This window comes from Nyctereutes procyonoides, unplaced genomic scaffold (genome assembly GCF_905146905.1).
Source record: "Nyctereutes procyonoides isolate TBG_1078 unplaced genomic scaffold, NYPRO_anot_genome, whole genome shotgun sequence".
In the NCBI taxonomy this organism is placed as follows: Eukaryota; Metazoa; Chordata; class Mammalia; order Carnivora; family Canidae; genus Nyctereutes; species Nyctereutes procyonoides.
In genome coordinates this window covers 69,399,222-69,421,389 of record NW_026575049.1, presented here as the reverse complement: position 1 = coordinate 69,421,389, position 22,168 = coordinate 69,399,222, and positions in this window count along the sequence as shown.

The following is a 22,168-nucleotide window of genomic DNA, read 5'->3' as shown; positions in this document are numbered from 1 at the left end:
GAAAAGGTACAACGGATTCCAGTCCGCGCGGGGTCTTCGCAGGTTCCCTCTCGGGTAGAGCTCCGAGGGATGTGGAGGGAGCATCGTTAACGGTTTCTAAAAGTACCAGCACGCGCAGCCTTTTGGTTTTACCCTTGCACGCCAGACATCGGGGGTTGCAAGTCCAAATGCACGGACCTACTCGGACCTGGATGTTGCACCTCTACTTTATCAAAACCTAGTGCGTAAAATAAGACGAGATAAGATAGGATAAAATAAAATAAAATAAAATAGTAAAATAATAAAATAAATAAAATAAAATAAAATAAAACCTGGTGTAAAATACCATTAGATGTCAACAGAAATGAGTGCTTGTATCCACCCGAAGATATGCACACATTTATTCGTGAAGCCAAAAACTAGAAAAACCTAACGTCCATCAAAAGTAAGTTGTGGGGTGCCTGGGGGGCTCAAGCGGCTCAGCGTCTGACTCTGGATTTCAGCTCAGGGCACAGCCTCAGGGTCAAGAGATGGGGACCCGCGTCGGGTCCGTGCTCAGCGCCATCTGCTTGCCCCCCTCCTCCCCCTCGTCTTCTCTCTCTCTGTCTCTCAAATAAAGTGTATATATATATATATATATATATATATATATATATATATTTAAGATTTATTTATTTATTTATGAGAGAGAGAGAGAGAGAGAGAGAGAGAGAGAGAGAGAGGCAGAGACACAGGAGGAGGGAGAAGCAGGCTCCATGCCGGGAGCCCGACGTGGGACGCGATCCCAGGACTCCAGGATCACACCCTGGGCCAAAGGCAGGCGCCAAACCGCTGAGCCACCCAGGGATCCCCCCCTTTTTTAAAGGAAATTGAGAGCAAGTCCCCAATGAGGAAGCGCGGCGGGCTGCTGGCACAGGGCCGCGGCTGGGGACTGTCACAGCGCAAGGTGGAATGAAGGAAGCCCGACACACCGCGTCTGGACCCACGCGTGAAGCTCAGAAGCAGGCAAACGTAATCTATGAAGCTGGAAGTCAGGGTTGTGCTTGGCGGGTCTGGGGTTCAGTGGCTACATCTGGGGAGCTGCGGAGGGGCACCAAGGAGCTCGGGGGTGTTGGAATGTTCTCCACCGAGGTGAGGGTTGCCCGGGTGCACACGTGGCCGTGACGGCGGCTCTGCTCGCTCCACCATCCACACGTTCTATCCAAGAAACAAAAACAAAAACAAATCTGTGTGAGAAGCGTCTGCGTCTCGTCCTATCTTCTAGGATCCAGAACGGATAAGAGTCGGTACGTATGGAAATGAACCAAAACACCCCAAAAAAAGTGGTGAGATGATCCCCGAGAGAAGGGTAAATAGACCCCACGGGCGGAGAATGCGTTAATGGTAACTTACGGGTAGAACGGGTGGTCCTGGCTGGTTATGAGCGCACAGGTCAGGCCTGAGTGTTCTTTCATCAATAAATCGCTTAGATTCTCTGAATGGGTAGTTTTTTATTTTAAACCTTTTTTTTTTTTTAAAGAATGGCAAAATAGAGTAAAAGGAATAAATCGTACCTTTGGGAAATCCATGCATATACATACATAAGGGCATGGATGGCTCTCAGGTGGACACATCCAAGTAGCCACCTACCACCCAAGCCAAGAACTAGAGCGTCACCTTTATCCCAAAGCTTTCCTGTGTCCATTTCCTTGTTTTGTTGTTGCCGTCGTTCTTTTCTTGTTAACGGTGCGTTGATCTTAGGTGAATTTATCCTGCGGTGTGACCCTCACCATAATCCAATCTGGGGACGCTCCCAGCATCCCCAAAAGTTCCCTCTTGCCCATATGGCCGGCGCCTACTCTTGCCATCAGCCTCAGGCGACCAGGGATTTGCTTCCTGCCTCTACGGTTCTTCCTTTTCTAGAAATTTCATATAAATGGCATCGTGCAGTACGTTGCCTTCTATCCTAAGCACGGTATTTTTGAAGCTCATTCATTTGTTGCACGCACGAGTAACTCGTTCCTTTTTTGTTGCTGAGATATATATGCCATTGTGTAGACAAACCACGCTGTTTGTTCATCGGTTGAGGGACACTTGGATTGCTTCCAATTTGAGGCTACTATGAACAAAGCCGCTGTGACTCGTTGTGAGCCAGTATTCTGTTGGACGCGTATTTCCATTTCTCTTGGATACGTATCCATAGAAGCGGAATTGCTGGGTCGCATTTATATTTAAGAAGCTGCCAGGCTTTTCCCGGGCAGCGCTCATTTTACATTCTCACCGGGAATGTCTGAGAGTTCCGAGGGCTGTAGCTGTACCATCCCACCGAGGTTGGTTTTCAGCCCTTTTTGCTTCTAGGCGTTATTGCGTGAGTCTGTGGTTCTCTGTCTTATTGACTTTCATTTCCCTAGTGATTAATGACGTTGAAGACTCCTGCGTATGCTTATCAGCCATTTGAATACCTTCTCTGATGAAACGTCTCCTCAAGTCTTTTGCCTATTTTTTATTGGGTTGTTGGTCTCGTGTTATTACCTTGCAGGAGTTCTTTGTGTGTTCTGGGTACTAGTCCTTCATCAGACGTATGATTTGCAAATATTTTCTCCCGGTCTACTTGTATTTGCATTTTCTTAGTGATGTCTGTTGATGCGCAAACATTTTGACCTTTTATTTATTTGTTTTTAAAGATTTTATTTATTTAGAGAGAAAGAGAGAGAGCACGAGTGGGCAGAGCGGCAGAGGGAGATGGAGAGAATCTCAAGCAGACTCCAAGCCGAGTGAGGAGCTGGACTCAGGGCTTGATCCCATAACCGTGGGATCACGACCTGAGCCGAAATCAAGAGACGCTCAAACGACCCACCCAGGTGCCCTCAAAATGTCAATTTTTAAAATTGATGTACATAATTCACACGCCATAAAATTCGTCCTTTAAAGTGTACGATTATATGGGGTTTTTTTAGAGAGGCAGTGGGGACCGGTAGAGGGAGAGGGAGAGAGAATCTTAGGCTCCTTGCAGGGCTTGATCTCATGACCTTGAGATCATGACCTGAGCTGAAATAAAAAGTCAGACAGTTATCGACTGAGCCAACCCAGGTGCCCCCTGTGGTGTTCAGCGTGGCCGCCAGGTCGTGCAACCAACCACCACTATCTAATTCCAGAACATTTTCAGCATCCCAAAAAGAAACCCCTTACCCATTAGCAGTCACTCCCATTCCTTCCTTTTCCCACCCCCTGAACCACTAATTTATATTCTGTCTCCATGGATTTGTTTATTCTAGACATTTCCTATAAATGGAGATTATACTTTCCGGGCCGATTGTGTTCTTGCAAGTGGCTTCCTAAAACCCACCAGACTTTCTGCAAGAAGCGTGGCAAGCACCAACCCCACAGAGTGGCACGGAACAAGGAAGGCGGAGATTCTCTTTACGCCCAGGGGAGGCGGCATTACGGCAGGAACCAGTGGCTACGGTGGGCAGACTAAGTCAATTTTCTGGAAAAAAGGCTAAAACTACCAAGAGGATTGTGCTGAAGCTGGAATGCGTTGAGCCCAATTGCAGATCCAAGAGGGTGCGGCTACTAAGAGACGCGAGCATTTTCACCTGGGAGGGCCGAGTGATCCAGTCCTAAGCTTCATATTTTGTTATAGTATGAAGAAAATAAAATCTTGAGGTTATGTTTAAAAAAATCAATGGAGTATTATAATATGTGGACTTCTGTTTCTGGCTGTTTTGCTTAGCATTTGCTCTCAAGGATCGCCCACACTGTCGTCGTATCAATACGCCATTCCTTTTTATGGCTGAGTAATACTCCCCTATATGGATAGGTCACATTGTATTCATCACTCCTCGGATTGTGGGCATTGGGGGTCTGTACACTTTTTGCTAATGTGAATGCTGCTGTGAACATTTATGTGCAAGTTTTTGCATGCACAGATGTTTTCAATTCTCTTGCGTATGTACCTGGGCGTCGAATTGTGAGGCCGTGTTGTAACCCTCTGTTTAACTTTTTGATGGGACGCCCGAGTGGCTCAGCGGTTGAGCATCTGCCTTCGGCTCAGGGCATGTCCCCGGGGCCCCGGGATTGAGTCCCGCGTCGGGCTCCCTGCACGGAGCCTGCTTCTCCCTCGGCCTGGGTCTCTGCCTCTCTCGCTCTGTGTCTCATGAATAATAAATAAAATTTTAAAATAAAAATAGTATCTTTAAGTGTAATGGCAATTTTGCCCTCATACCAAGGGCCCTAAAAAAAGGAAGGAAGTCATCCAGTATCCTTAGAACTTTCTGTAGCACTTCAATCTAAAGAGGTTCTGGGGAGAAAAGCCGAGGGATTGGGTAACAGGTGGGGCGGATGAAGCAACGTGACCGCAGGGGCCTTGAAGCCAAAGTAAGTGTTCGGTGAGGCTGTGCGGCACGGGAGGCCGCCGGCGGGAAGGCAGCGCCCGGCAATTCCCGAGGACAGAAGCCCAGATGCCGAGTATTCGGGGCTGGACTCTAGGTGAGATCCCTGGACTCAGAAAATAACTGTGGCTGATGCTTGGGAAGCCGAGGCCTCTGTGCCCCCCTTTGCGGTGCAGGGATGACAGCCAGGGCTGCTGTGTGCGGGGGAGGCAGCGGGGGTGCTGGGCGGTGGTGTGAGGGCGCTGGGCCCCGGCCTCTCCGCAGGCTGTGCCGGCCTGGGCGCTCCCCCGAGGAAGGCGAATCACAAAACGGATGGACTTTTTTTTAAAAGATTTTATTTATTTGACAGAGAGAGAGTGAGCGCACAAGCAGGGGGAGGGGCAGAGGGAGTAGCAGCCCCCCTGCGGAGCAGGGAGCCCCAGGACCCCAGGGTCCCAATCTGAGCCAAAGGCAGGCGCTCAACCCCTGAGCCCCCCAGGTGCCCTCATCTATGACTTTAAAAAAAATCGGTAGTCCCTCAAATGTATTAACTCACATAAGTAAGGGCTGGATGGAGGCAGCTTCAGGAACGGCTGGATCCAGACACTTAACTGATGTTATCACTCTCTGCCTTTACACACACACACACACACACACACACACACACACACACACAGAGGTATTTTGTCTTGTTACGAGCTGATTTCACTCTCTCTTGTGAAGGGAAATGTAGTCAAGGGAGCTCCAGGCTTACATACACTCTGGTCACCCCAGGAGGAGAATGAAGTCTTCTTTCTCCTGGATTCAGCTTATAAAAATTATGGGAGACTCTAAGATGAGCTTGGCTGTAGACATGTAGCCAGCCATTGGCTTGGGCAGGAGGGGAAACGTCGTGATTGACCAGGGTGGGACTGTCCCTTACGCCTTGGGGAGGGGGAATGTGTACTCCGTTTGTTGGGGAACCTTCTCCAATAAGAGAGAGAACTGTCGTCAGGAGGAGGGAGCCGACCGCCCGCCGACGCCCACTACAACCAGCGGCTCATCCCTCCCTCCCACTCCTTCCGGGTCCTGCTGTCCTCCGTGCAGAGGGAGGCAGAGGCTCCAGTGGAGCACAAAACAGATTTCCGGGCCAGACGTAGCTCCAGTTACCGGCTTTATGATGACTACGTGACCTGGAGGAGGCTTTAGGCCTGATCGTGCCTTTACTTTCTCATCTACCCAATATTTTAGGATCGTTGTGAGGATGAAGACAACACAGGTCGAGTACCTGGCACACAGTAGGTGCCAACAGTAGTACTACCTGAAACTTGTCTGTACTTGCCCATCTCCTCCTTCCAGGCCATGAATTACCTTTAGGCAGAGCCTTGTGTTCAGCGCAATAAAATTCAGTTATAAGAGCGTATCTCGACTGTGTCACGGACGTGTGTGTGTGCGTGCACGCGCGTGCCAGGGCTGCCATAACAAGTACCCGAGGCTATGTGACCTGAGTAACAGAGATTCATGTTTTAGAGTTCTGGAGGCTAAAAGTGGAGACGTTGGCAGGGTCGGTGTCATCTGAAGACTCCCTCTTTGGCTGGTGGGCGGCGGCCTTGTGTGCGTTCACGGGGTCCTCCCTGTGTGTCTGTGTCCTCTACTCTTCCTGTAAGGCCCCCCTGCATCCTGAATTGGAGCCCACCCTAATGACCTCATTCTAACTTAGTCACCCCTCTGAAGGCCCTGTCTCCAAACGGTCGCTTTCTGACGTCCGGGAGGTCAGGACGTCCACATGTGAATTTGGGGGGGTCGGGGGGGGGGGACGACAGAATTCAGACCACTACGCTTCATTCCCGCCCAACGAGGCGGCATCAGGAGGACGACACTAAGAGGAGGCAGGTAGGATCAGGCCGGTCTTGAGGCTGAGGGCCAGTGAGTCCTGCCCCTCTCAGCCCTGGCTTCATAAGGACGCGCCGTCGCCTTTATCGTCTCCTCTTTTCTTGACTCCCTGGAGCGCCTCCGCATCCGTCGTCTGATTGTACCGTGTCAGCCCAAGCGGCCCTGAATTCGATTTCAGGAGCACGATTACCAGGGCTTCAAAGGCGGAAGGTGAACCAGGCGGGGTCCGCAGGGGCGCGCACCTGCCGGGGCCTCCCGGGGCGGGAGCTGGGCCTAGACCCGGGGGACCCCGCCGGCCCCCCCTGCTCCGCATCCCCCCGACTGACTGCCTGGCTGGGGCGGGGCTCAGGCCGGACCAGGGCCGCCCTCCCGGCTTCTGGGCTCAGAGGGGGTCCCGGTCCCGGCCTGGCCCGCCTCACCCCTGCAGGTGCCGGGAGAGCCGGTCCGACGGGCCGCAGGACCCCGGGGCCGCGCAGGTGTCAGGTGCGCGCGGGCCTCCTGCGGGGATGCTCGGGAGCCGGGCCTGGTCCCGCGGGGCGTGGGCAGTGGGGTCGGGGCCCGCAGCTCCCCCCCCCGGACTCGGCACAGCCCCGCAGGTGCCCCCAGCTCCGCGGCCCGGGGCCCAGGGCGGTGCCGTCCCAGCGCCGGCAGGTGTGCGGGGACCCGGGCTGCGGGCGCAGCGGGCTGGCGGGGGTCACACGGCCCCGAGCGCCCCGCAGGCTCAGAGGTCTCCGGACGGGACGGGACGGGACGGGGCAGCGCTGGCCCTGGGGCGCCGTCCCGGGAGCTCCCGCGGGGCGAGGATGCGGCCCGGAGGCCGCCGCAGGGGCCGGTGTCTCCCGGGGCAGCGCGCAGGGACGTGGCGCTCCGGGGGCGGGTGCTGCTCGTCGGCAGCGGGCCCCCCCTGCAGGGGCAGCCGGGCCGCCCTGCGTCCTCCCCTGCGGGGCGTGCGTGCGGGCGTGTGCGCGTGTGCGTGTGCGCGTGTGCGCCTGCCTGTGTGCCTGTCCCTGTGCGTGCGCACGCATGAGCGTCTGTGCGTGTGCGTGTGCACGTGTCTGTGTGCGTGTGTGCGCGTTTGTGTGCCTGTGCGTGCGTGTGCGTGTCTGTGTGCGTGTGTACGTGCATGTCTGTGTGTATGCGTCTGTGTGTCCGCGTGTCTGTGCGTGTGTCTGCGTGCGTGTACGTGCGTGTCTGTGTGCGCGTGCCTGTGTGCGTGTGCATGCGTGCCGTGCGTGCATGTCTGTGCGCGTGTGCGTCTGTGTGCGCGTGTGCGTCTGTGCGTGTGCATGTCTGTGTCTGTGCGCGTGCGCCCGTGTGCGCGTGCGCGTCTATGTGTGCGTGTCTGTGCGCGTGCGAGCCGCGCCGCGGAGCCTCCGGAGCCCGGGCGGCGGAGGGCGCTGGGAGCGGGCAAGGAGCGGGGAAGGAGCGGGGAAGGAGCGGGCGGAACGGGCGGAACGGGTGGAGGCTGCGGCGGCGCCCGCGTCCCGAGCTCCCGGCGGCGGCGGCGCGGGGGCGGCGGCGGGGCGAGCGGCTGCGGGGAGGCGGCGCGGCTGACGCGGGTCCTTCCTGGAAGCCCGCGAAGGCCGGGGGCGTCCGTGCGTCCTTCCCCTCGGCCCCCGCCCCGTGACCGCCCCCTTCCGGCGCCCGGGCCTCGGCAGCGCGGAGGGCGCCCGCGGCCCCGGACCAGGAGGCCGCTCGGCTCGGCTGGGCTCGGGCTCCGTCGGCCCTTGGCCGTGACCCGGGCCGCGCCCTCGGGGCCCTGCTCCGCGCCGGCCGTGGGGCCTGCGGACGTTCTCTCCTGTGACCCGGGGCGTGACCCGGGCCGGATCGAGTCCCGCGGGGGGCTCCTGGGGGCCCGCTGCTCCCTCGGCCTCTCTCTCTCTCATGAATAAATAAAATATTTGGAAAAAAAAATTCTCTCTCCTCTCCCTCGGCCCCTCCCCCCCCTCTCTCTCTCTCTCAAAATAAATAAAATAAAAAACCTTTACGAAAAGCCAAACTGGAGATGCCATCCCTAACACCCGTCCTTCGGTTCTTCTTTCTGAGAGGGTCGGTAGGTCCCATGGCTTTTCCGAATTTTAATTTCTGGCCACAGCAACTTCTTGCAAGATACATCCACGAAGGCAAGGGAAACAAAGGCGATAATGAACTACTGGGACTTCTTCAATATAAAAGGCTTCCGCACAGCAAAGGAAACAGTCACCAAAACTGAAAGACAACCGACAGGATGGGAGAAGGTATTTGCAAACGACACATCAGAGAAAGGGCTGGTACCCAACATCTACAAAGAACTGATTAAACTCAACAGCAAAGAAACAATCCAATCATGAAATGGGCAAAACACATGAACAGAAATGTCACCGAGGAAGACACAGACGTGGCCAACAAGCACATGAGAAAATGCTCCGCCTCCCTGGCCATCAGGGAAATACAGACCAAAACCACGACGAGGGCAGCCCAGGTGACTTCACAGTGTAGCGCTGCTTTCAGCCCAGGGCGTGACCCCAGGGTCCCAGGATCGAGTCCCAGGTAGGGCTCCCTGCATGGAGTCTGCTTCTCCCTCTGCCTCTCTCTCTCATTTTCTCTCTCTCTGTCTCATGAATAAATAAATAAAATCTTAAAACAAAACAAAACCACAATGAGATCCCACCTCACCTCAGTGAGAATGGGGGAAATTAACGAGGCAGAAAACAACACATGTTGGAGAGGATGCGGAGGAAGGGGAACCCTCCTGCACTGTTGGTGGGAATGTGACCTGGTACAGCCACTCTGGAAAACTATGTGGAGGTTCCTCAAAGAGTTAAAAATAGAGCTGCCCTATGACTCGGCAATTGCACTGCTGGGGATTTATCCCAAAGATATGGATGCAGTGAAACACTGGGGCACCTGCACCCCAGTGTCTATAGCAGCAATGTCCACAGTAGCCAAACTGTGGAAGGAGCCTCAATGTCCAATGAATTTTAATTTCTTCATTCATAGGATGGAAATAAAAATACAGCCTCCTTGCCTTTTGTGGATACAGATGAAAAGGCCCAGAATGTTTTAATCATTGCAAATGTGTTACATTTTTCTAGAGTTTCCCAGTCGGATTCAGTTAGGATCATGACTGGTATGGTTGCCTCCCCTAGGCTGAGAGGAAAAATGCCACCATTAACCTTTAATTATTCACCGCAAATCCCAAGGAAAAGTCCTTGGCCCAAGTCCTAATGGAGCTATTAAAGCTACTTTCCTACTCAGAACTTCAACAGCTGGTAATAAGCTGGTTTAAATAACCTAGTACTGGGCAGCCTGGGTGGCTCAGCGGTTTAGTGCCGCCTTCAGTCCTGGGCATTGATCCTGGAGACTCGGGATCGAATCCCATGTCAGGCTCCCTGCATGGAGCCTGCTTCTCCCTCTGCCTGTGTCTCTGGGTCTCTCGTGAATAAATAAAATCTTTAATAAATAAATAACCTAGTACTTTTTTCTATTGCTCTTCTCCATAGACTATGAAGGACCAAGAGTGAACCTTCCCTACTAATGCATGTTGGGAAGGTGCCAAACTTCTTCACCTTCTTGTTTTCTTGGTTTACTTTTTCCTCCTACTGTTCTCACTTGGTTGTATTGCTGGGGGGTGTATGCACGCACATGTACACGTGTGTGTAGGAATGCATGTGCGTGGTCTGTTTAGAGGAAGGCAGACTTTGGAAGCACAGAATGGTAACATATGGCGTGTAACACCTCCCCCCACACACACCTGAAACACACACCCCAGGAAAAGGAAAGACTGAGAGAATAAACAAGAAAGAAGTGAAAATAAATTGAGACAAAAACAGGCAACACAAAAAAGCCTATGTACAAAAGCCAAGTCTTTCCTTTTCTCAATTTCATGTTCTCCTTTTTCTTTTTTTTTTTTTTTTTTTTACTGAATTCAGGATTTTTTCCTTCTCACTTCTATAGGTCTCTTTTCTCTCTGTGTGCTCTTATTAACTCAACCTCATTAACACTTCCAAAACCAGAAGTCATCATCCTGACACCATTTGCTGCACTCAAGTCCTACTTCTCTCTCTGAATGGATCCCCCATCTGTTCTCAGGTTCCACTTTGGATCAGCTGCCCAAGTTAAAACAAACAAACAAACAAAAACAACTCAGAATCATTCCTTATTTTTAAAGTCTGCTTTATCAAGATCTAACTTATATATGAGAAAACCTCACCCATTTTAAGTGTATGGTTTAATGCATTTTTAAATAAACGTGTACAGTCAAATAACCACCACTATAATCAAGACATAATGATTATGTTTAATATGTTCATCATTCCAGAAAGTTTTCTATCACCACATTTTTTGCCTTTCCTAGAATGTCATATAAATGGAATTAAATGGTGGGTAGCTTTTTGTGCCTGGCTTCTCTTGTCAGCACACTGCTTTTTAAATTTGCCTATGTTGTTGCATGGATTAGTAGCTCATTCATTTTTATTGCTGAGAAACATTGCACTGTACAGAAAAATTTCAATTGTTTGTGTATCCACTCACCTGTTGATAGACATGTGCATTGTTCTCGGTTAGGGGTTATTATAAATGAACTGTTATGAATGGTCACATATAGGTCTTTGTGTGGACATGTATTCTCACTTCTCTTGGGAGTAGAACTTTTTTCATTTCCAGGAAGAGAATTGTCGGAGTGGATGGTAAGTGTAGTTGAACCCTTATAAGAAATGAATAAACTGTTTTCCAAAGAGGGTGCATCATTTCCATCCCCACCAGCAGCAATATATGAGATGTCCAGTTGCTCCATATCATCATCAATACTTTGTAATGTCCATTTCTTTAAATTTTAGCCATTTTTGTGGATGTGTTTTAGCCATTTTGTGGATAGTATTGCCTCCTCGTCCTTTTATATTTCTCAGATGACTAATATTGTTGAACATATTTTCATGTGTTTATTTGCCTTAAGTATAACTTCTTTGGTAAACTGTCCCACATTCTCTGCCCACTTAAACATTGGGTTGTTTGTTTTCTTATTGATTTTGTAAGAACGCTTTACGTATTCTGGATATAAGTCCTCTATCAGATACATATTTTGCCTATAGAAAGAACCTGAAATTCGAAGAGAAATGGACGAGGTTTTCCTAACAATGTTAGGTACAGTTATGATGAAATTGGAAACAAGTTACAATCTAATAAAAGGGAAACTTTCCATTTCTTTATAATGTAAAGGAATATTTTACAGTCATTTAATAGTAAAAATTTAAAGATTTGGAGACATGCTTTTGAAATAATTTTAAGCAGAAAATAAAATTATGTATAATATCAGCCATGCATGAAAAAGGCTCAAAGTATATTATATGCTGAAATAATAATCGTAATACCTAAGAGGTACGATGATGTCTGGTGTTTAAATTTTCTATACATTTCTATAGTTTTCAAGATTTATACAGCAAGCATGCCTTAGTTAAAAATGGAAAAGCATCTCATAAAAAAAAAGTACATGGTTCAGCAGTAGTTGATGCTTCCTTTACAGGCTCACTTGATTTGTGATACATTAATAACCAAGTGAGTTAGCTAATTCCTTAACAGACCACCCCAAAGCTTTTTTTTTTTTTTTGTTTATGATAGTCACACAGGGAGAGAGAGAGAGGGAGAGACACACAGGCAGAGGGAGAAGTAGGCTCCATGCACCGGGAGCCTGACGTGGGATTCGATCCCAGGTCCCCAGGATTGCGCCCTGGGCCAAAGGCAGGCGCCAAACCGCTGCACCACCCAGGGCTCCCCACCCCAAAGCTTTGAACCCTAATTCCAGCTCCGTCCTTGAACTCCAGGCAGTTTTCCTTCCCGTCTAGAACGTGATTCAGGACTGTGAAGTACAAGCAAGGCCGCCAAGTAGCTTTCCAAGGAACCGCTCCCCAGGTGTGTGCTCTACAACATGCAAAACTCCTGAGCTTATTTACATTCAGTGGCTTGGGAAGTCCTTGAGAGAAGTAAGACATTATTTTATTTTTTTTAAAGGATTTATTCATTTTATTGGAGAGAGAGAGTGACAGAGATAGTGAGAGAGAATATGAGTGGGGAAGAGAGGGAGAAGCAGACCCCTCGCTGAGCAGCGAGCGCAACTGGGGGCTGCATCCCAGGACCCCAGGATCTTGACCTGAGCTGAAGGCAGATGCTTAACTCCCTGAGCCCCTCTGGTGCCCCTAGACATGACTTCAATACTTAGAAGACAGAGTATCTGTGTTTCAGTCAGTAGAGAATGAGACCAAAGAGACACGGACTCAGAGAGCTGGAGGGAAAGCAGTGTGGGCAGAGAAGAGGCTTGGGTTGAAGAAAATACTGGAGCTAACAAGAGGATGGTTGGGAGGGAAAGAGGAAACGGAGGAGAGAACAGAGAATGGAAGCAACCAGGTTTCCGGACTGAGAAAGGTCCGACTTTGAATCAGAACTTTGTAGATACATTTTGCACCTGCGAAGTCTTAGCCTGCAAATAATCGGTAACCTTTTACTCATTTTCATTTCTAGTTCTGAAGTTATTTGTTCTCTTATGAACACTCGAAAGAAAGTACATTTACTACTGGGTTTACTGAGAGGAAAGAACTCCGATGTCCCTGTAGGGATTACTCTCGGAAGAAGGCAGTTTCCTAAGGTAAAATATCTTGAGAAGGTCAGTGATTCGGCTGATAGCAGAGATATTTTTGAACCTGGTCAATTCTTTTTCCTAAGGCAGGCACAGTATACATGTTGGCTGATGAGTCATCCATGAAACCAAGAAATAACATTCAAATGATTACTCAGAAGATCCAGTAGAGGTTTGTTTTTTGGTAGCCAACAAAGTAGATTTTTTTTTCTTTGAAGCTTGATAAGATGGAAATGCAAAGGGCCAAGAATAACACACACAATGTGAAGAAGAACCAAGTGGGAGGACTTCCTTTACTGGATATTTACATGCACTATAAATAATTTTGGCACAAGGATGGACATACTGACCAGTGAAATAGAACAGAAGTCTGGAAAGAGATCCATGTGTATGTGGATATTTTATTTATGACAAAAAAAAAAGGCACTGCAAAAAAAAAGGCACCGCAAAGCAGTAAAGAAAATATAATTTTTTCAATAAATGGTGCTGGGACAATTGGATAATTATTAGGGGAAACTTGACCCTTACCTTACACCACACCTAAAAATTCATTCTACACATATCATAGACAAAAATGTAAAAGGCAAAATAAAGCTTCTAGAGGACAATATTAAACAAAAGCTTCGTGACTTCAAGGTAGGGAAAGATGATTTAATAAGTACTAGCCATATAGAAAAGACTGATATATTTGAGTACATTAAAATTCAAAACCTCATTAAAGGTAAGGAAAGATTTTTTAAGATTTTTTTTCTTTTTTGAGAGTGTGTGCATATTCACGACAGCAGTGGGGAGCTGGGGGAGGTGCAGAAAGAGAAGACTCTTAAGCAGGCTCCATGCTCAGTGCAGAGCCCTACATGGGGCTTGATCTCACAATCCTGAAATCATGACCTGAGTGAAAATCAAGAGTCAGACACTCAACCAACGGAGCCAGGCAGGCACCATGGAAAGATTTTTAAAATAGGACACAAAAGAACTAATTATAAAGAAAAAGACGGGTAAATTTGACATTTATTTAACATTAAAATTTAATATTAGTATTACGAATGTCTACTCATTAAAAGATACGGAATGTGGAGAAGGTATCTGCAACACCTATCACATACAAAGAGGTCAAGAATGGGATACATAAAGAAATTCTACAAACCGGGGGCACCCGAGGGGGCTCAGCAGTTGAGCGTCTGCCTTCAGACCAGGGCGTGACCCCGGGGTCCCGGGATCCAGTGCCACATCCGGCTCCCCACAGGGAGCCTGCTTCTCCCTCGGCCTGTGTCTCTGCCTCTCTCAGTGTGTCTCTCATGAATAAATAAATAAATGAAATCTTAAAAAAAAATTCTACAAATCAGTAAGAAACGACAGACAGCCAACCCAAAAGAAAAAGTCCGCAAAAGACTTGCACAGATACTTTTTAGGGGGAGTAAGGATATCCAGCGGATAAGAGACATATGAAACGATACTTAATCACTAATAATCAGGGCAAGGCAAAAACCATAACCAGACACCATTATATACCCACCAGAATGGCTAAAACTAAAAGACCAAACCTGCCAAGCGTTGGTGAGGATGTGGACAAGAAACGTTCATATGCTGCTAGAGGAGTGTAGATTAGTATGACACTGTAGAAAATTCTGGATAGTATCTAATAAAATCGAAGTTATACATAACCTATGTCAGTTACAAATAAGAGTATCATTTATAGGAAGTATGCCCAACAAAAATATGTGTCCATATCCTCTACGAGACATATACAAGACATACATATCACAGCAGCTCTGTTTGTAAGCATCTCGATCTGGAAACTGCCTCAAAGTCCATCAACAGATGAATGAAGACAGAAATAATTGTATATTCATACAATACAGTGCTTTTAGCAAAGTAAAAGAATAGCAAGAGCTACACACAATAACCTGTGTGAATCTTAAAAACATATTGTTGCATAAAAGGGGCTAGATCCACAAGAACATGTATGGCATAATTCCATTTATATAAATACAGGCAAAAAAAAATTACTACTTAGGGTTCCAAGCTTAGGAGATAAAACTATAAAGAAAGGCTAGAAAAGAGTTATTCCAGACGTTAAGGTAATAATTATCTTTGAAAAGTAGTGATTACAGGCAATCACTTTGGGGATTTCTGGCGTGTTGGCAATGTTGTCACTCTCGGCCTGGGTGTCGCTTTGTGACATGTCATCAAGTTGTGTAAACTTCACTGTTAGTGTTTCAGACAAGCCCAAGAAGAAAAAGCGAGGAAGCCAACACCCATAGAGGACGGTAGCCACAGACCTGTTTCCTGAGAGGAACCTGAACCTGGGACCCTATGCTTAGATTCTAACAAACTTTCGGGGAACAAATACCTCCCATCTTATACAACGGTTCCTGTGCCAGCACGATCTTATAACAGAGCTAAATAAAACACAAGTTAAGCTCACTTATGAAAAGATTCCAGCATTCTAAATAAAGCACAGCTGACCCTTGAACAACATGGGCTTGAACTGCCTGGATCCACTCATTCAGGAGTCGTTTTCTTTTTTTAAAAATGTTTTAAATGATTTTATTTATTTATTCATTGAGAGACACAGAGAGAGGCAGAGACCCAGGCAGAGGGAGAAGCAGGCTCCATGCAGGGAGCCTGACGTGGGACTCGATCCCGGGTCTCCAGGATCACGCCCTGGGCGGAAGGCAGCGCTAAACCTCGGAGCCCCCCAGGCTGCCCAAGGAGTCATTTTCAATGAATATGCGTACAGTACTGTAAAGGTGTTTTCTCTTCCTTATGATTTTTAAAAATAATTTTCTTTTCCCGACCTTACTTTATTGAAGGAATACAACATCTCATACGTACAACATTCACAATATGTGTTAATGGACTATTTATGTTACCGGCGAGGTTTCCAGTGAACAGTAAGCTAGGTTAGTAACTAGCTAAGATTTTGGGGGGCCAAAAATTATACGCAGATTTTCAACTGCACAGAGGTTGGCAACCCTGTTTCCCTGTTGTTCAAGGGTCAACTCTACTAGTAAGTCAGATCACGCAATTCATCAACAGAATAATCATTATGCCCAAGATTTATCCCAGGAATGAAAAGATGCTTCAACACCAAAATATCTAGAATGTAATTCATTGGAAAAGCAAAATAAAAGAGGAAGATGATATGATCACTCACTCAGTAGGTGACACAGAAGTAACATCCACACCACACATAAATGGGGTGTTATTCCCGTTTATGAGGTATTATTCAGCCATGAAAAAGAATGATGTACTGATACATGGAACCTTGAAAACATTATGCTAAAAAAAAAAAAAAGAAAAGAAAACATTATGCTAAGTGAAAGAAGCCATACACAGAAGGCCACAAATTGTATGGTTTTATTTATGTGAAATTTCCACAGTAGGCAGATCCATTGAAACATAATCTTCCTTTACCGGTAAAAACAAACAAACAAGCAAAAAAAAAAAAAAAAGAAACACACACCTCAAGCAGGTGTCATGCCAGAAATGCAAGTATGGACCATTATAGGGGTTGGTTTTAACATGCCATGATATCAACAGAGCAGAGGAGAAAAACAGCACAATCATCTCAGGATGAAATGCCACTTAGCCAGACAGAACATCCACTCCTGCTTAAACAAACAAACCGAAATCAAAACAAAACCCAGGGGATCCCCGGGTGGCTCAGCAGTTTGGCGCCTGCCTTCGGCCCAGGGCGTGATCCTGGAGTCCCGGGATCAAGGTCCCGCATCAGGCTCCCTGCATGGAGCCTGCTTCTCCCTCTGCCTGGGTCTCTGCCTCTCTCTCTCTCTCTCTCTCTCTCTCAGTCTGTGTCTCTCATGAATAAATAAATAAAATATTAAAAACAAAACAAAACAAAACCCAGAACATCTTAGTATCTTAGGAATAGCTAGATTTTTTTCTGCCATCATAAAAATCTGGCATCATACTTTAATTTCCATTAAAATAAGGAAGAAGACATCATCATGCCTTAATAATGTTCCAAAAATCTTTTTTTTTTTTTTGTTCCAAAAATCTTAACCAGCAGAATTAAGGAACAATTTTAAGAGGTAAAGTGCTTCTTGAGTTCTTCTTTTTTTTAATGGGGGGGTGGGACCAAGTGGGAGGGAGAGAGAGCATCTTAAGCAGACTCCAGCTCGGCATGGAGCCTGATGTGTGGCTCCATCTCATGAGCCTGAGATCATGACCTGGGCTGAAACCAAGAGTCGGTCACCCAGGTGCCCTGAGGTAAAGTACCACTTAAGGTAAGAAAGATCTATTATTTGAAATGATATTAAAGAATAACTGGAGGGGTACCTGGCTGGCTTAGTCAGTGCACCGTGTGAACTCAGGGTTGTGAGTTCAAGCCCCATGTTGGGCATGGAGCCTAGCTAAAAAACAACAAAAAAAGAATAGCTAGAAACCTGAAGACAATAGGTCAAGGAAATACTAGAAAGCTGTGGGAAGTTGCAAGAATCATTATGCTATTTTGCAGCTCTTCTCAGAAGTGGAGTTTATTTCTCCACATTTTGAATCTGAGTTGGACCATTGACTTCCTTAGATTAGTAAACGTGATGTAAGCAGGAACTTGCAGAGCGCTTATGCAATGGAACTCGCCCTCTTTTATAACCGTTTTAAGGAACTTCGATACCACTACTCTTTTAAAAAAAAATTTAAATTCAATTAGCTAACATGTAAACCCAGTGCTTGTCACATCATACGCCCTCCTTAATGCCCATCACCCAATTACCCCATCCTCTCCCCTGCCTCCCCTTCAGCGACCCTCAGTTTGTTTTCTAGAGTTAAGAGTCTCTCATGGTTTGTCTCCCTCTCTGATTTTTTTTCCATTCCATTTTCCCTTCCTTCCCCTTATGATCCTCAGTGCTGTTTCTTACATTCCACATGTGAGTGAAACCATATGATAATTGTCTTTCTCTGATTGACTTATTTTGCTCAGCATAATACCCTCTAGTTCCAACCACGTTGAAGTACATGGTAAGTATTCATCCTTTCTGATGGCTGAGGAATATTCCATTGTGTGTGTGTGTGTGTGTGTGTGTGTGTGTGTGTACAGATATATCTCACGTCTTCTTTATTCATTAATCTGTCCATGGACATCTCAGCTCTTTCCATAGTTTGACTATTATGGACATTGCTGCTATGAGCATTGGGTTGCAGGTGCCTCTTGGGATCATCACATTTGCATCTTTGGGGAAACCACTACTTTTGAATTGAGCCTATGTCAGCCTGCTGGATGGTAAGAGACATGTGGCTAAGTCACCCCACAGCCCTACTGACATGGAACCAGCTACCAAATATATATATGTGTGAGGCCATCCCAGACTAGCTATATTAGCCAAGGTGTTAATTGACCGAAGAGATAAACCCAATTGGCCTAGACCAGAAGAACAACCTGTTGACCCACAGAGATACAAGAAATAACACATGCAAGTTATTTCAAGCTACTAAATTTTGGGGTGGTTATGCAGCAAAAGCTAAGCGGAACAGAAATTGTACAAGGATTTATTAAGATGGTTAGCTGCTTTTTGTACACTTACTGTGCAAAATTGATACATTGCTAGAAAATACAAGGGGAGAAAAGATCTCACGTACAATAGCAATAATTTACCTGAAAATAAACTTAACAAGAACTAGGAAGGACCTCAGTAAAGAAAATGTAATATCTCTCTTAAGGGGTATTAGTTCTTGCTAAATTAATCTATAAACATGATCTCAATCAAAATATCAAGAAAATGTTAAACAGGGATCCCTGGGTGGCGCAGCGGTTTGGCGCCTGCCTTTGGCCCAGGGCACGATCCTGGAGACCCGGGATTGAATCCCACATCGGGCTCCCGGTGCATGGAGCCTGCTTCTCCCTCTGCCTATGTCTCTGCCTCTCTCTCTTTCTCTCTCTGTGACTATCATAAATAAATAAAAAAAATTAAAAAAATTAAAAAAAAAGAAAATGTTAAACATTAAAAAAACAAATTTTGGGTTTCTGTAGAAATAAACTAGAATCTGAACAGAAAGATATTGAGAAGAGGATGGTCCAATTAGACATTTAAATACATTTTAAAGTTACAAGAATTAAAAAGTTTGATGCTAGAAAAAATTCAAACAGATCAATGGAATAAAATAGAAAATCCAGAAATAGACTGCAATGCACATGAGATTTTAGTAGATGATAATGGTGACATTTTCACTCCATGAGAGGAAAGATGGATTATTATTAAAAAACAGTGTTGGGACTATTTGGGGAAAAAAATTAAGCTGTATAACCCCACTCCTTTCATCAAAGTAAATTCCCAAGGGAAAATAATAAAATGTTAAAATGAAACTAGAAAGGCACTAGCAATAAAGAAGCCAGATACAAAAGGCCACATATTGTAGGATTCCTTTTATAGGAAATGTCCTGGGAACCCATAGAGACAGAAAGTAGATTGCTGACTTGCCAGGGGGCTGGGGAGACACAGAAATGGAGAAGGACGGCTTCATGTATATGAGGTTCCTTTGGGGGTAAAGGAAAAACTCTAAAATTAGTGGCAATGGTTGCATGACTTTGGAAACACTAAAAAACCACTGCATTGCAACTTTTAGACTGTGAACTTCATAGTATATAAATTATACTTCAAAAAAACTCCTATTTGGAAAACAAGAAAAAGAAGAAGAAAGAACCCAGAAGTTGGCGAGTCCAGAGGGGACTCTGACCCCAGGAGTTAGGTCAGGGCACAGGGGCTGGGTGTGGAAGGGCGTTTTTGAGAAACAGATGTTATGATTTGTAGGTGAGAAAGGTAGAAAAGGGATTAATCTCTCCTGCCTCTGACTATTCCATTACTCTGCCTTTTCCCAAGACCTTAGGACTCTGCATGCCCTGAGTAATCATTATGGTTTTGGGTTTTAAAAAAAATGTTAGGGACGCCTGGGTGGCTCAGCAGTTGAGCACCTGCCCCTGGCTCAGGGCGTGATCCACGGTCTCAGGATCGAGTCCCGCATCGGGCTCCCTGCATGGAGCCTGCTTCTCCCTCTGCCCGTGTCTCTGCCTCTCTCTCTGGGTCTCTCATGAATAAATAAATAAAATCTTTTAAAAAAATGTTAGAAGAAAACATGACTGAATGCATTTATAATCTTGTCAGAGAGACATTTCTAAGCATGGCACAAAACCTGGAAGTTAAATGAAAAATGGTGCATTTGCACATAAATTAGTTTTTCTACTTAGAAGCCATATATATATATATGAAAACAGTATTATGGTTGCTGTTTAAAAGTTTTTAATCTTTAAAGATACATACTGAAATACTTGTGGATGAAGTGAGATGATGTCTGAAATCAACTTCAAAATAATTTTGGGGGGCAGCCCGGGTGGCTCAGTGGTTTAGCACCACCATCAGCCCAGGGCATGATCCTGGAGACCTGGGATCGAGTCCCACGTCAGGCTCCCTGCATGGAGCCTGCTTCTCCCTCTGCCTCTGTCTCTCTTTCTCTCTCTCTCTCTAATTTAAAAAAAAACAAACAAAAAACAAAAAACAAATAATTTTGAGGGTGAAGCTTGGTAATGAGTACGTGGGAGGGAATCCCTGGGGGGGGGTGGGGCTCAGTGGTTTAGCGCCTGCCTTCGGCCCAGGGCATGACCCCGGGGTCCCGGGATCGAGTCCCACATTGGGCTCCCTGCAGGGAGCCGGCTTCTCCCTCTGCCTGTGTCTCTACCTCTCTCTCTGTGTCTTTCATGAATAAATAAAAAAAAAAATCTTTTTTAAAATATGAGTATGCGGGATACTCTTTTCTCTGCTTTTTGAATGTTTGATTTTTCCATAATAACAAGTGAAAAATAAATAGCGATAAAAAAACCCATGTACAAACTTCAAAGATGAACTGAAAACAAATATTTGCTGCATAAAATATTAAAAGGGCTAATTCCGGGATTCCCGGGTGGCTCAGCGGTTTGGAGCCTGCCTTCGGCCCAGGGTGTGATCCTGGAATCCCAGGATCAAGTCCCAGATCGGGATCCCCGCATGGAGTCTGCTTCTCCCTCTGCCTGGGTCTCTGCCTCTCTCTCTGTGTGTCTCTCATGAATAAATAAGTAAAATCTTAAAAAAATAATAAAAGGGCTAATTTCTTAATTCATAAAGAGCTCATAAAAATCACTACGACAACCCAAATGAAAAAGTAGGGGACAATATCAATAGACGGGACAAGGCAAAGGAAACAAAATAGCCAATAAACTTGTGAAGAGATGACCAGATCAACCTGACCACACAAGCAAAGGAAAGTGATACTGAGATGCCGTTTCCCATCCCGCTAACCGGCAAACTTCAGGAGTCTGCTAGAAAGCTGTGTTGGTTTGGGAGGGAGACAGCTGGACCCACACTGTGGTGGGGGTGCAGGGTGGCACCACCTCATAAAAAGACAATCTCACAATATATGGCAACTTGTTAAAGGCCCACATTGCTGTACGTAAAATGGAATATTATCCAGCCTTAGAAACCAAGGAAAGTCTGGCAGGCGAGACAACATGGACAGACCTCGAAGACATCATGCGCAGTGCAGTGAAGGAGGCCGACACAAAGGGACCATGCTGTGTGCCTGCACTTACCGGACGGCCCTCGAGCAGGCCAGGCCGCACAGGTGAGGCGAACCGTGGTGGCTGCTGGGCCTGGAGGCCGGGATGCAGGCAGTGGTTTCTCGGCGGTAGAGCTGAACCACAATGTTACCTTAGTTTCAGGTGTGGGACACAGGGGTTCCACGATTCTGTACCCTGTGCTGTGCTCACAGGTGCAGCTGCCATGCGATGCTGCTGCAGAACCGGCACTAAATTCCCTGTGCTGCACTTTCATCCCCATGACTTACTCCTTTCATAACTGGAAGTCTGTATCTCCCACTCCCCTGCACCCGTTTTGCCCACCCTTCCATCACTCTCCCCTCTGGCGACCGTCACTGTGATCTCTGGATTTATGGGTGAGAGTTACCTTTGGATGGGTAGGGAGCTTCAGTTTCACGAGATGGAAAGAGTTTCGGAAATAGATGACGGTGATGATTGCAGAGCAGTGTGAACGCACTTAACACCACTGACCTGCACTGTGCACTCACTCATTAAGACAGTAAATTCTACATTATGTGTATTTTAGCACAATTAAAAAAAAAAAACGGAAGAAGGGGGACGCCCAGGGGGCTCAGCGATTGAGCGTCTGCCTTTGGCTCAGGGTGTGACCCCGGGGTCCTGGGATGGAGTCCCACGTCGGGCTCCCTGCATGGAGCCTGCTTCTCCCTCTGCCTGTGTCTCTGCCTCTCTTTCTGTGTCTCTCATGAATAAATAAAATCTTTAAAAAAAATGGAAAAGGAATACATATCCCTTGACTCAGCAATTCTACTTCCAAATGTTTAT